Source organism: Humulus lupulus, chromosome 6 (genome assembly GCF_963169125.1).
Source record: "Humulus lupulus chromosome 6, drHumLupu1.1, whole genome shotgun sequence".
Classification (NCBI taxonomy): Eukaryota; Viridiplantae; Streptophyta; class Magnoliopsida; order Rosales; family Cannabaceae; genus Humulus; species Humulus lupulus.
Window position 1 is genome coordinate 13,867,154 of NC_084798.1, and position 15,221 is coordinate 13,882,374.

At 31.0% G+C, this 15,221-nt stretch overlaps 1 long non-coding RNA gene across 1 annotated transcript; it reads left to right on the plus strand.

The window, feature by feature from the left end:
* The first annotated feature begins 6,636 nt into the window (after positions 1 to 6,636).
* On the plus strand, positions 6,637 to 8,816 carry LOC133783814 (uncharacterized). Its single transcript, XR_009870973.1, has 2 exons — positions 6,637 to 7,211; positions 8,435 to 8,816. It is a non-coding gene; the product is annotated as an uncharacterized LOC133783814 (long non-coding RNA).
* Positions 8,817 to 15,221: the final 6,405 nt, after the last annotated feature.

A 15,221-nucleotide genomic window follows, 5' to 3' on the forward strand; every position in this document is an offset into this window, starting at 1 on the left:
AGATATTCATGAAGAAGGAGACACTAGAGAGGATAAGAGAAAAAAAGAGACTCGTGAAGGAAAACGTGACTGAGAAGACTTTATAAATTGGTTTCCTTTTTCCTCTAATTACAATGTCAATTGATAATTTTGCCCTTAGAAAGGCTTATCCTCAAAACTAGATGCAAGGGCAATTTGGTCATTTTACCTAATTTCTCACTAAACCTCCAATTGTACAACTAATTCCCAATTGAGTCATTAGTCCCAATTGCTCTCCCAATTAATTTCATTTACCAATAAATCTTGGTAGTTTACCAAATTTCCAAAATAGCCCTATGCTCACCTTAAGCCGGATATTTATCCACGTTGTGACTTTTCTGCTAATTTTCTCAAAAGGATCAGCTCGTGCCGAATATCTCAAATGTATCCACATAATAATATGGTCTAAGACACATCGCATATAAAATTACAATTATATCCTCAACAGGTCAAAATTATGAAAATGACCTTTTTTGACAAAATATTGCCTTTAAGCATATTTAATACACATAATATGCATAAGAAGTCATATTATAATATAACTCATATAATTAACATACTTACATATATATAATTAAAATCACACAATTAACTAGAACAAATCCAAATTATGCCCTCCAAGCACACTAACCAAGGTATTAAACCACTTTAGGCATTTTTGGAGGTGATGACTTCATTTTAGTGTCGTTTTAGAATGTGTTTTTGTGGTAAACTTGAGTCTCTATCTTTGTTTTGTGTAAGATTACGCTTATGTTTGTCTTTGTTGTAGGCCAGTACTTTGGATCACGAGCTAAAAGTGAAAAGAAGAAAAAAATGGTGGAAAAATGGAGCTTTTGGTGGTTGTTCGACTCAAATTGACGCTAAGGATGAATAATAATATGTTTTGATGAAGGAAGGATGTGAAAAGGTTAAAAAAAACAAAATGGAATTAAAGTCACAACATGGGCTTAAGGGCCGCGACTCTAGTAAACTTAGAGGCTGAAAGGTTGATTAAAGGAATTAGAGTCGCGACTTGGTCAATAGAGTCACGGTGCTAGAAGAAGTAAGAGGCGAATCCAGGAGGTCCATGGAGAGGCGGCCCACAACCTAGGTTTAGAGGGTCGCAGTGCTTGGAGGGCTAACTAGATTTTGGGGTGCCTTAAAAAGACACTGGTCGTGACCTAGGAACGACGATGTTGCAGCCCGCCTATGAAAAAAAGGAATTCGTGGTTTTATTTAGTATAAATTAAGACTATGTTTTAATTAAGGTTAGGTCAGATTTCAATTACAAATGTAGTGAGTAAATTTGATTCTGAGACAACTTTTTATGCACTTTCATATTTCTATTTCTTCTTCAAACTTCTAAATTTTATGTTTATGAATAATTAGTTTGTTATTTTAGTCATGTCTGATATGAAGTAAACACCTCTATCTAGGGGTTAATGTTGTCTCTTGGATTTTTATTTAATGTTATTATGATGTTCTATTGATTCTTCTTCTTTATTCTAATCTATATAATGTTTGCCTAATGCTAGTAAATATTTTATCAATATTTTCTTGATTTATGATTTTGATTCAAAATTCGAAAGATGTGAATTGAATATGCTATTGTTATATAGACATAGGTTACATATTCGATGAAAGCACCTGTATGGCTTGTGTAGAAATTAGGTTTCTATGCTTAATGCATGTAGTATGTTTAAGTTTATCACAGAGATATATCAAACATGCATATAGGTTGAGATCTTATATCTTGAAAAAGAATATGAATCAATTTATATTAATCTGCTATTAGAATAGGAAGAAAGAAATTAGAACTGATTAATAAAGTTAATAGAATGAAAAGTTGATGAAATTAATACCCAATGTCTTTTTATTATAGATTTTCATCATTTGATTAATTGTTTTATTTACAGTTATGTAAATTGTGTTTGTAATTAGATTTATTAATCGTAATTTTATTTCCCAAATAGAAAGTATAGAGCAATTATTGGTAATTGGATTATAGTCTCTGTGGGAACGATTCTTATTTACTATCTATATTACTTGAATTAATTATGCATACTTGTATATCATATTTTCGAGATCAAGTTTACAAAATTACCAAAATACCCATAGGCTCACTCCGAGCTGCGTATTTATCCACGTTGTGACTTTTCCACTAATTTTCTCAAAAGGATCAACTCATGCCAAATATCTCAAATATATCCACATAATAATATGGTGCCAAACACATCTCATATAAAATTACAATTATACCCTCAACATGTCAAAATTACGAAAATGACCTTTTTTTTTACAAAGTAGGGCCTTTAAGCATATTTAATACACATAAACATGCATAAAAGTCATATTATAATATAACTCATATAATTCACATACTCACATATATATAATTAAAATCACACAATTCACCTGAACAAATCCAAATTATGCCCTCCCAACACACTAACCAAGGTATTAAACCTCTTTAGGCGTTTTGGGAGGTTGCAAGTTTAGAAATGGGAGGAGATCGCAATAGATTTTGTGGTCGATCTACTAGTGACTTCGGAGAGATATGACATAGTCTAGGTGATAATAATTGTATCACCAAATAAGCTTAATTCATTCTAGTAAGAATTATGTGTACAATGGACTAGTTTCCTAGGATATATGTAAAAGAGATAGTAAGAGTACATGAAGTGCCAGTATTGATAGTTTCGGATAGAGATCCAATATTTATTTTAGGTTTCTGAAAAAGCCTGCAGCAAGTGATGGGAAATGAGTTAAGCTTAAGCACTATGTTCCATCCATAGACCAATGAAGAGTCACAAAGAACTAATCAAGTGTTGGAAGATATGTTGCGGGCATGGGCGCTAGATTTCAGAGTCTTGGAGAGACTATTTGTACCATATGAAGATTTGGTTCAACAATATTTATCAAGCAATGATAGGAACGACTCCATATCAGATGCTATACAGGTGCAAGTGTCGTTCTCCACTACACTGGGATGAAGTGGGAGAGAGATGAATAGCAAGGCTAGAACTAGTTTTGTAGGCCACTAGTGCAAAAGAAAGAACCAGGAAGCACATGCCCACAACATAGACTTGCTAGCAAAGTTATGCTAAAACCTACATGTGGGAGATCGAGTTTAGTATGGGAAACAAATCATTTCTCAAGGTCTTGCCCACTAAAGGTGTCATGTGGTTTGGGAAGAAGGGTAAGTTAATCTCTACTATAGGTTTGTCTGAGATCCTCGAGAGGATAGGACAGGTCACTTATCGCTAAGCTTAACCGCAACCACTAGCTAATACGCATAATGGGTTTCATGTCTCTATGCTTAGAAAGTACATATTAGATCTTTTCCATGTGCTTCGTTACGAACTGCTAGAGTTGAAACATAACATGAGTTACTTTAATCATAAAGAAGTGTGAGTGGATTGCTTAGAATGAAGTTTGGAGCTTTAGTGTAAGATAAATATGAAATGAGGAAGATTTATTTTACTATATAGTTTTGAGTAGTATGAACCCACTAAGAGCCTTTACATAATTATAGAAAAATTAGTGGGCTATCATAGAATATTTCTTGGGAACTTTAGACTGTGATTATATGTGTTGGAGACATCTTAATCATTAAAACATTTTAGACTATGGTTTATGCTTCAGCGGAAATATTAGGCACTATATGAGTTTATTCTTATTATAATTTAAATGGATTAATTACTCATTATTGGAAGTAATGGGTGGTTAAGGGAGGTTAGGGGTTGTTATTAGTAATAACATCATGTGTTTAATTTTATATTGAATTAAGAGGAGAATTAAACACATGATTAGTGCACTAAGCAATATAGTTCTCTACCATTAAAGAAAAATGGAGGGAAATCTTAAATTTAGTTTTGGGTTGGTTATTAAGTAAAAATAGGTTGAATAGTGGTTGTTACCACTTTCATTTTTTCCCAGCCATTTTTGTAAACTAGAGAGAAAGAAAAGAGAAAAGGAGAGAAACGAAGGAAGAGAAAAAGAAAGAGCAACTTGTTCTCCATATGGTTCAGACACGACATTTTGCCACTAATGGTAAGCTTTGACCACATTTTTCTTGATAGTTTTTATCATGGAGAGACGGTTACAAATCATGGTCTGTCTATTTAGAATTTGAAGACCACAAGGGGAAGAACACAAGTGAGGTTCAGTTAAGTTAGTTCGTAATCCAAGGGTAAGTGTTGCTTCTCTTTTTTGTTGATTTTCATCCATTAATCGGTTCTTAGAATTCATTGTGATGCTTGTAGAGTTTTGAACTCACGAGTGGAAGAGGAACACTTGGTGTTGTCCGTGTTTTCACCAAATGACACGTGGAACACTTTTGGGATGATTAAGGTTCCACGTGAGCTGATAAAGTAACCCAGAGGGTATTATGGGATCCACAACAGGTAAGCCCATCATTCACCGTAGTTCACCAACAATGGAGGAGTACACCTTCCCAGAAGCATCACCTCCTGAGGACCATGGAACAAGATGGTGCTCCAATTCTAGTTACGAGACATGGGAAAATGTGCATCAACCACTCTTACAGTGTCAGAGGTATTTCCTCCAACAAAGTAGTGCACTGACATTCATCACTATGGTCCCACCAAGATACGCTAGAGCCCACTAGCTCATTTACTACAATAACTCCTCCATTAAAAGAAAATAATTGTAAGCAGCTCCAATTAATGAGCTTAATTTTATTAGTAGCCTATAAATAGTTCTAAGGCAAACATTGTAAAAGATCCCAATTTTCTACGTTCAGAGTGAACCCATACACTGTCTAAAACCCAATTGAACTTGAGCGTTGCAAGTTGTTAGCGTCCTAGTACAAGAGACTCGTGGACTAGGGTTGATTCACAACCTACACCACTTAAAAATCTATGGTTGAATCGCCTTTTCTTTAAGTTTTATTCTCATTAGTTGTTAGCAAAAAAACTAGTGAACATTTTGCTGCTTTCATTGAGAGCTTAAAGAAAGCAAAGACTTAAAACATTGGTAAACACCCGCATAACTCTTCGTGAAGATGACCTCCACCCACGGGATTCATTGTAGGGTACCTACAACGTCTCCCTTGGAAAAACTTTTTATACATTCAACGTCTCCTATCGCAAGTCATCATTTTGTTTTGTATTTTTTTAAATAATTATTTTCTATATATTAATTAATAGAATTTAATATATTAATTTTTTAAAATGGAATTAAATATTGCTAAGTTGGTAAAATTTTTGTTTTTGAATTTCTTAAACACAAAAATGGGAATATTATTTTTATTTTTTTTTCTTTATTTTTAAAAATTAAAATATGTTTGGTAACTATTTTTGTTTTTTGTTTTACAAAAAAAAAAAAAAGAAATGTGTTTGATAACTTTTATTTTTATTTTTATTTTTTGTTTAACAATACAAAATGAGGTGTTTATTTGAAAAAGAGAAGAAAAAAAAATGAAAAGTAAAAAATTGTTTAAAAAAATTTTGAAACTGAAAAAATTCTATTTTCAAAATTTAATGAATTTTAATTAAATTTTTTAAAAATAATAAATAAAAATAGAGTTACCAAACACTATATTATGTTTAATTGTCAAAATTTTAATTAATTAAATAAAAAAACTATTTTTTTAAATGTTACCAAACAACACCTATATTAATTAAAAAATATAAATTATATGCAAATTTAAATTGTGAATTTTCATTAATTAAATCGAAATGTGTATATAATATGTTTTAGCTAGCTAAGTATACAAAAAACTAATATTTATTGTTACACATACAAAATCAACAAATATTACACTACCTAGCAAGACATATAGTAAGAAAGAAAAAGTAAACAATAAAAACTTAATATTTGGGAAGATGACTTTTAACTATCGGTAGCATATCGTTCACCCACTATTGTCGCATTTCATCAATTTGTGCTAGTGTATATGGCGTATTGTTTAGCTACCAAAAAATACAAAGTAAAATATATTAGTTAATTATTATTATTTGATTATATATACTTCAATAATAATAAGAATATGACTGGGCATACGAAAAATTGGGAACCATTTCCCCTATATTAGTAACCTAACCATATGTCAATCTAATCAAATCCAATCAAATAAGCAAAACACAATTAAAGTATAATAATAGAATACATAATTCTAGAAAAAATCGGGCGGCATTTCCCCTGTAATAATGATCTACCATCTGTGAACAACATGTTAAACATTTCTAACAACACACAATAAGTTTCTTTCTTATAGCTCTGCAGCACACAAACATATTTTCCTGAACCTGCTTCACTAAAACACATAGTTCTCAACCTTCTACTATCACCGCACACTACAAGAAATTCGATCTTTACCTACATATAATTTACCTACATATATGTATTGGTAGGTAAAAATTATCTTTACCCACTAATATATATTGGTAAAGGTCATTAGTAGGTAAATAATTAGTTAATGTGAAATTATTTTTAGATGTATCATTACGTACCAATCATATTGGTAGGCAGGTATAAGCCTTCAGCTGCATTAATATACTGGAGGGAAAATTTTTGCCATTTTCCGTTCATCTTCCCCTCTCAATTTTTATGTTTTTATAAAGATTGATGGCTGTGTCTAAGTGTAAGAAAATATCCTAGTATCTAAAGATATATTTAAATGTTGTCTAATTGTTTGCCCATTTATCATATATATATTATCTATATAATATATATCATTCCATTTATTAAATATAATTATAATATTAATATTAGTTTTAATATATGTTAAAACCTTCAGCCTCTTCTCTTCATCCCCCAAACTTTCATTTCCCCCAAATTGTAGACGTTCCCGCCTCTTCCACATGTTCTCCCCAAACCCATTTCATCACTCTCATCTCAACCATTTCACAAAGCCAAACCCAGACCCTTACCTCACTAGCTCTCTGTCTCACTCTCATCTCAGGTATGTATTTAATTTTTGTTTTCTTTCCGCCTCTCACTATCTCACTAGCTCTCTCTCTGTTTCTCTCACTTCTTCACTTCGTTCTCTCAAGGTACACACACACACACACACATATATATATGTTTTTTTTGGTGAAAAGGCTCTCATTGTGCTCTTAATATTCGACTCCCTTATTTATGTGTTTTTTTTATTTATTTTTTTGGTAAAAAATGGAAGTTCCCGCCGGTACGTCTCCCCCACCGAGGTCTCTCCAATATCGATTCTCTCTTAGTCATCTCTCTCACAGGTATATGTACACATATATATATTTATATTGTTTAATTAATTTTTTCATCTTTTTTTGGTGTTCATCGGAGTTGTTTTATCATTTTGTTGATAAATTTAATATGTTTTGAATATGAGTTTAATCTGATATTACATTGTTAAAATTTCTATATAAATATCCAAAAAAACCAAATAGACTAAAATTATTGATCAATGCATTTGATGGTTGCGCTTGTTGTGATCATAATTAAAAAGAACAGTGTTTTGAAAATACTTTTGTCATGTCAATCTTACTAATTGGTTGTTCTGGTCCTTGGGTCTTGTTCTAATTGGTTGCCATTAGTATATATATATGGTTCACTTGGGTGTATTTAGGGTTAAGAAAAGTGAGGTTTTTTAGTTGTAAAAAGAGGAGTGATGTGTGTTTTATCTCTGAGTTGTTAGCTTGTTTATAAGGACTGTTGCAGAGTTCTTGAGGAGAAAAGCTGTGTAATATATATTTTTTTCTTATCTCAGTATTATTATTTCAAGGGAAACAAATTATTAGAACCATTGACTAAATCATTATATACACATCATATCTTGATCTTACATTTTGTTTTTCTCTTCCTTTTATTCTTCTATTGCACATAACATGTTTGTTATAATGCCTCAAAGAGTGTAAAGAAACGACAGTTTTTTTTGCTTCTTATGTTGTGTTATATTAGCCTATGTTTCTTTTGTGTTTGTGTTTGATCAATACTTATAATTTATTTTTCATATTATTTTTATTAGAAAAGTGATATTTATTAAGTGTTCTTATTATGTGGTTTGATAAGGCAATTTATGATATTTATGGTTATTCTTAGGTACTCTTTTGTTGTTTTACATCTTACACAGATCCATTTCATGTGAATTAGAAAGCGCTTCTCATGACATAGAAATGACTTTTGCTCCTTTATAGTCATATGATCGTTGCTTTGTGAGATTTTGCTATGTTTACTGGCTCTTTCTAATTGCTATAAACGATGTGTGTATATATATATATTAATATGTATGATATTTATTTGCTTTAGCATCATGAATCTATGCTAGTACTCATCTACCCTTTCTCTTTCGCTTTACTCTAAATAATTATGGCATATTTATTTTTGATTGATTTGGAATTAAATTTATTTTACTGTTGAAGTTGTATTATAATTTTGGAACTAAAAGTGTGAGAAAGGCTTTGATCTATGACAAAACTATGTTTTGTGAAATGTGTAGTGATGGGATTTGATACAAATATGATGGTGGGCTTCTCTTTAGTTGGGTCATACACCAGATCACCTCACACCTCAAGACCCTTAAGTTCATGCTCCCAAAGATAACTGAAGGGGATCAATATTGGATCGATGCATGGTGAGCTTTCTTCTCCTTAATCATTTTTTTTCTGCCGATGAGGACATATTGAGTGCATAAGTAGACGTAATCTTCCTTGTCCACGGAAATAAATCAATAATTTTGCATAAACATTTGCAGTAGCTGTTTATTTCTCTATTGATTCCTCTAGTTATGTATGTGGGACTCACAATATCTCTTTTTCTAAATTTGTAAGTAAAGACATATTCTAGTTTCGTTCATAATAAGTAAATTGTCTTCTGATTTCTCTTTTGATTCCTGTTTTTTCGTTCTTAACTTTTTTTGCTTTGTCATTTTGAAAACAAATCGTCTTCTACGCCTTTCCAATTCTCAGAACCAAATCGGCTTCGTCTTCTTCTCTGCTGTGACTCACTCTTTTGATTTGTAAGTTACTAAGTAGAGGGCTTAATTAATCCATACATAACTTCTCTTTGTAAAGGCCTTAGTTCTCCATATTTATGAGTTTTTCCTTTTGGACAGTAAGGGAGCGCAAAAAAAAAAAAAAAAAGAAAGAAAAATGACTCCAGCTCTTCCTTGGTGACACAATCTTGATTAAGGTTTGGTTTATTCCTTTTTCTTTTCTCTCAATGTTTTTGAATTTCTTTTTAGCTAGAATTACATTTTTATGCTTTATGGGTTGTAAGGATTTTGGGGTTTTTGAGTTGGTTAGCCAAGCTCGACAATGAGAATGCATTGTTTTATGATGAGAATGCAAATTGAGTGTCATGTCCTGTATGCAAGTCTAGTCGTTATGTACGAAATCAAATCCCACATAAACAACTTAAATGATTCCCAATCAAGGCACGACTTAAGCGATTGTTTAGTTCGAAGCACACTTCTAAAGATATGCGATGGCATAAAGAGGTACGAAAAAATGAAGCTGGGATTTTATGTCATCCTGTTAATGGGGATGCTTGGAAGCATTTCGACAATGTTTATCCTGACTTTGCAGCTGATTCCAGGATTGTACGAATGGGGTTGTGTCGTTGTGCAGTAGCTTTCTTCTCTACTCTATTTGGCCCTACAGAGATCATAGAATTGGCTTGTGATATATTCTCTTTTGTTATATAATTTATGTTATGTAAGTTATATTGGTAGGGTTAACCTTAAAATGATAACTTTATGACTTATTTTAGTATTGAACATTATAAAGAATTTTAGCATTAAACATTTTATTATTGTATGGTTTTTTTTCTAGTTTATTTCTAATATAGAACATTTATAAATAACTGTTATTATTTTTTACCTACACAGAACCATTAAATTTGACCAAAATATAAATTGTGTAACAGACCAATAAAATCATCCTATGTGGGCTAATAAAATGACCCCACGTGGTCCAATAATATTGTGCCACGTAGACCAATAAAATGATGCCACGTGGTCTATATCAAATGATGACATATGTACTAATTATCAAACGACACATGGACAAATTATTGTTTGACACGTGGAACAACCACAAGATGCCAAGTGGCAGTATTATCGTATGCCACGTGTATGCTACTTTGGAAACCATGTCAGCAGACACGTCATCTGATGACTCATCAATTGATTTATAACTTAGTGGGGTCCACTGATTCTTTTACCTACCAGTATTAGTAAGTGTAGGTAAAGACTCTTTCCCCACTAACTTTTACCTACCAGTCTCTACCAATTCAATATTGGTAGGTAAACCATATTACCCACCATTAGGCTAGTTTTACCTACACTTACAATTGGTAGGTAAAGATCTCATTTTCTTGTAGTGGCAACACACAATTTTAATCTCATAACCTACTTTACTATGTATGAATATTTAAGATATTCAAAGACCTGTAACAAAAGTTTAATAGTAAACAAGAACTTAAATAATGTATGTACCTCTTGCAATTAATAGTCCTAGCTAGCAAATTTACTTCAATTTGCAATGCACATTGCTATTATAATCACAACCTACAAAATTAAAGTAATTAATAAATAAAAGATTACAAAACAAATATCACAGAATAATTGGATTAACAATAACTTATTCATGCAATTTTAGAAACATAAAAACCTCATATGTGTCCTTAAAATAGAAATTTTGAGGCAAAAATCACCCTATTTAAAACCACAACCTACAAAATTAAAGTAATTTATAAATAAAAGATTACGAAAAAAATAAATAAAGATAACTATATATAATCAACCTACTTAAATGTTAATAAAATATTTAAAATATATATAATTATTGAATTAAATTAAAATATAAATTAAAAAAATCATAAAAATATATACTTGAATTAATTATATCTTTACATGTAATTTTCTATGTAATAATAAATTTCAAATTATTTTCCTTAATTTAGACAAAGTTATTAAAGAAATTTTTGCAAAACATATAAATGCTTAATCAACCTAAAAAATTATTAAAAAAATTAGAAAAAATGTATAATTTTTGGGATTAAATAGTAAAAAAAATAAAAAATAGTACATATTTGTATCATCTTAAAAGTAAACAATGTGGTATCACAAATCTACATTAAAATTATTTTTCATATTTTAAATATATATTTCTAATATACCCACAAATTATATAAAACAATGCACAAATATAATTTTTTTTCTATCATTCTAACTATGATGCATTGTTTTAATCTTGAAATCTCACCCAAATATGCTTGAAATCAACTTTATTGAGCCAAGATTTGCCCAAATTCATTACAAAAACCCTAAAAATCCAATATTAACCCACTAATAATTGAAGAAAATAAACAAAAAATATTATCCTAACTATAATACATTCATTAAATCTTAAAATCATACCTGAAATGAGATTTTTAGAGCACAAAATCGCGAAAATGCACTTGAAAATCACTGCTGAAGTCGCCCTAGAAACGCAACTCTTCTCTGGTTCGTGCAGCTCGAGGAAGAAGAAGAGGAATGGTGAGGGTATATCAGGGAAAGACCTCTAACATCTCCCCTATGAAGATGTGTAGGACATTTTATGTCTCCCTTTGGAAGACGCCCGATGTGGCACGTCTTCACAGGGGAGACATCAGATGTCCTACACGTCTTCCTAGGGGAGACGTTAGAAGTCTTCATAATCTGAATTTTTATAAATTAATTAATTTATTATGAATTTCATAACTAACGTCTCTCACAATTTTTAATGACATACCCACTTAGTAATAAACAAGAACTTTTAATGACCTTCCTCCTTAGACTTAAAATATCCCTATATACTTATATTGTCTTACGCCATAGGTGTAAGTAATCATAGAGAGTCATTAAAAGTGAAAATTATTGAAGTGTAGGATAGGTGGAAAGTAAATGCATATAATGTTGGCATACTTCTAGAAATGATAAGAGGACTGTATGCATGATTGATATAGTCTGATGAATGCAATGATGATAGAACTATGTATGTGATTTAGATAGTCTGACGGATGCAATGATGATAGGACTATATATGTGATTTATATAGCTTAATGAATGAAATAATGGTAATTCTTATGAATGATGAGGCAATGTTGTGGATGCTTTCCAAGATGAGTGCAATGATCTGTATGCTTGCCTAATATATACGGAAAGTGATGATTGTGCATTATAAGGGTTCTGTAGATGTGGGTACCCACAGTCGTACTTTGGGTAAGCCAAACAATACATGATCCTCTTCGAGGACTTGGAGTTTTCACTCTTGTATGGCTCATGGCATTCTCCTTACCATGGAGGTCTTAGGTAGATCACCTACAAGCTAAGCCCTAAGGACACATGATATGTTTGATGAATGTTTGCAATAACTAGTTGACTTAAGAATGTCTTAAGTATATTGCCATCCTATGACTATAAAGTAATAATGATGATGTTACCTATGATGCAAGTAATGATGTTTACATATAATCTTTCTGGTATGATATTTTTTCCTATTAAATGTGTTACTTCCTCACTTAGTTTTATAGATAACCTAGTTACTCTATGTGTAGGTAGTAATTCTTTTTAGTTTCTCAGTGTTAGTGTGGCTTAATGGGATCTCGTTTGAAGTATGCATACTGTGATAAACCGACCTATACGAATGGCAAGATTCCAAGTCTTCTGCAATGAAGTCTTTATTTATGTTTGCCTATCCAGTATTCTATTTCAGTTTTAAAGACAAGCACAATGGTTTTATGAGATTCAAACCTCTATCATCTATGTTTTAAACTACCGAGATATCAAGACATTGCATTAAAGATTTTATCATGTTTATTCTAACTCTCAAGAGTATAATATTTTTGCAAGTCACTTAACAATTGATTTTCATAGAGTTGACCTATTGGTAGGGTGTTGACCACACTGTCATTTGCTAGTGTGTTATCAAGTTAGAATTTAAGGTTGTTACAAATTCATAGTTAATAAATTAATTCATTTATCCAAGAGTTAGCAAGATAATTAACTTATTGGATACTAAAGTGTGTATTAGTTTCACCATTGAAAAGGAAACAACATATCATCTTTATTGGTGCAAGATATAGCTTGGAAGACAAGCGGTAATTAAGGAGACTATCTTGGAATTGCGCGTAGGAAAATTTCAAGATTCCTCTAACACTCTATTAAGGTATTTTTATCTATTCATGTTATTTGATATTTTTCTGTGAGATCCATGTGCACAAAATGAACTTATTATAGTTATGGTTGTTAGAGTGAGATTTGTCTCATGAAGACATACATAGTTTCTTTGGAAATTTTTATAATATGAGATATCACGCTTTCGCTGCACTCATATACATGTAATGAAAAACCAACAACTTGTACTAGAGAACATGTTTTATTTTCATGATTATATATTTAATATAAACTTCTATTGAATCTTGAGCATATAACTAATCATATTTATTGTGATGTAATCATCGTGGAATATACATATGATTATATGTTCAAAATAAATTAGTCCTAAGATTAGTCATTGCACATGATTTACACTGAGTTGCCAATCTACGATATGATCTACTTACACATTGTAGTGTTATGTTATTTCCAGAATATTAGCAAAGTAGATAAGATCAGATGTATTTGGTACATCAGACTGGACCGATAATGACAGTAAATAGGATAAGTAAACATACTGTTATTATCTATTCTAGTCATACCATATAGTTGACCATATGTCAATTCAATCTCTATTCTAGGTGGTTAGTATTCTAACTGATTGTATTATTTGAGCTCTTTGACTTGCTCGTTACCAGCTTACCCTACGGACTAGCCCATACTTACATCTTGGGAACTCGATAGTATAATTGAGTGGGAGTGTTAATCATAGTTATGAACATCTATAGCGTCTGATAAAGAAGTAAAACGATGGTTTTCTTTTAGCTTGGTTCAAGGTGCTAAATGATAGAGATCTCACTTTGGTAATTAATATTAGTTTATTGACATATCATTTACAAGGAACTAAGTGTTTTAAGGTTAAAATACAATGAGTGGTAAAATGGTATTTTAGTCCCATCTAATTGTAGACCGTCTATAGAAGATTGAGTGACAATTATTGTTGTAACAATAGATAATTAATAACGTATCTCAATTGCTTATAGAGCATTCTATGAATTCAATAGTGTAATTCTAAGTCTTTAGTGGAGTCACGAGGAATTAATAAGTTAGTAAATTTATTTGTTAAATTTATGATAACTTATTGGAGCTTGATTTCATAGGCCCATGGTCCCCACTATACCTTTGATAAAATCATCTAGATAGTCTCAATTAATTGATTTAATTATCAATTAGAATTATCAAAGTTGACCAGGTCAATTTTTGATTGTTTCAAAGGGTTATACAATTTAGAGAAGAAATTTTTTTTTAGGCCAGATTTATTAATTAAGACAAATTTCTGTCTAAATTAATAAATAAGTTTAATAAAAGTTCAAATAATAAATAATTAATTTGATAAAGGATTTAAATGATTATTTAATCAATAAAAAATAATATAGGTCTTGATTTTAAGTCGAGCACCCTTATAATTAAATAGAAAATTTCACAGGACAAAAGCCCATGACAATTTTGACCTAATGGCTGATTATCTATTATTTTATTGATTTATTAATTAAAATAAATGACCTAATTGAGCCTATAAAAGGAATGCTAAGTAAAAGTTGAAAACAGATGAAAAATAGATCAAGTTTTCATGCTTTAGGGTGTGAGACTCTCTCTATAGCATAAGTCATTTTTCTAAGCCTCAACATTCTCTTCCCTTATTTATCTATCTCATGTGTTGAGAATTGCCCACTCATTTCTAGGTAATGCTAAGGATACTTTGGAAGACTCTAAAAAAAGTTGAAGATCGGTTCAGTTTCTTGATGATACCTTGCGACAAAAAGGATACAAGGGTTAGAGAAACTGAAGGAAGGACTTATTCATTCTACTGCGTATAATGTAAATATTATTATTATTATTATCTATGTTTAAATTCAATAAATTCTAGGTTGTCTTACATTAATGTGTTTAATATATGATTTACATAAAAAACAAATAAGATCGGATATAAATTTTCCCAACAAATGATTCATGTGCCATGAATCTATTTTCTATGTTTTAGATATTGATTTGCATTTACACATAAAACACATGTGTGTGAGCTTACGAATTTAATTTTATTTTTTAAATATTGTTGTATGAATATGTTGAATGGGCGTGAGTCGTTATTTTATTTGGTACTCAT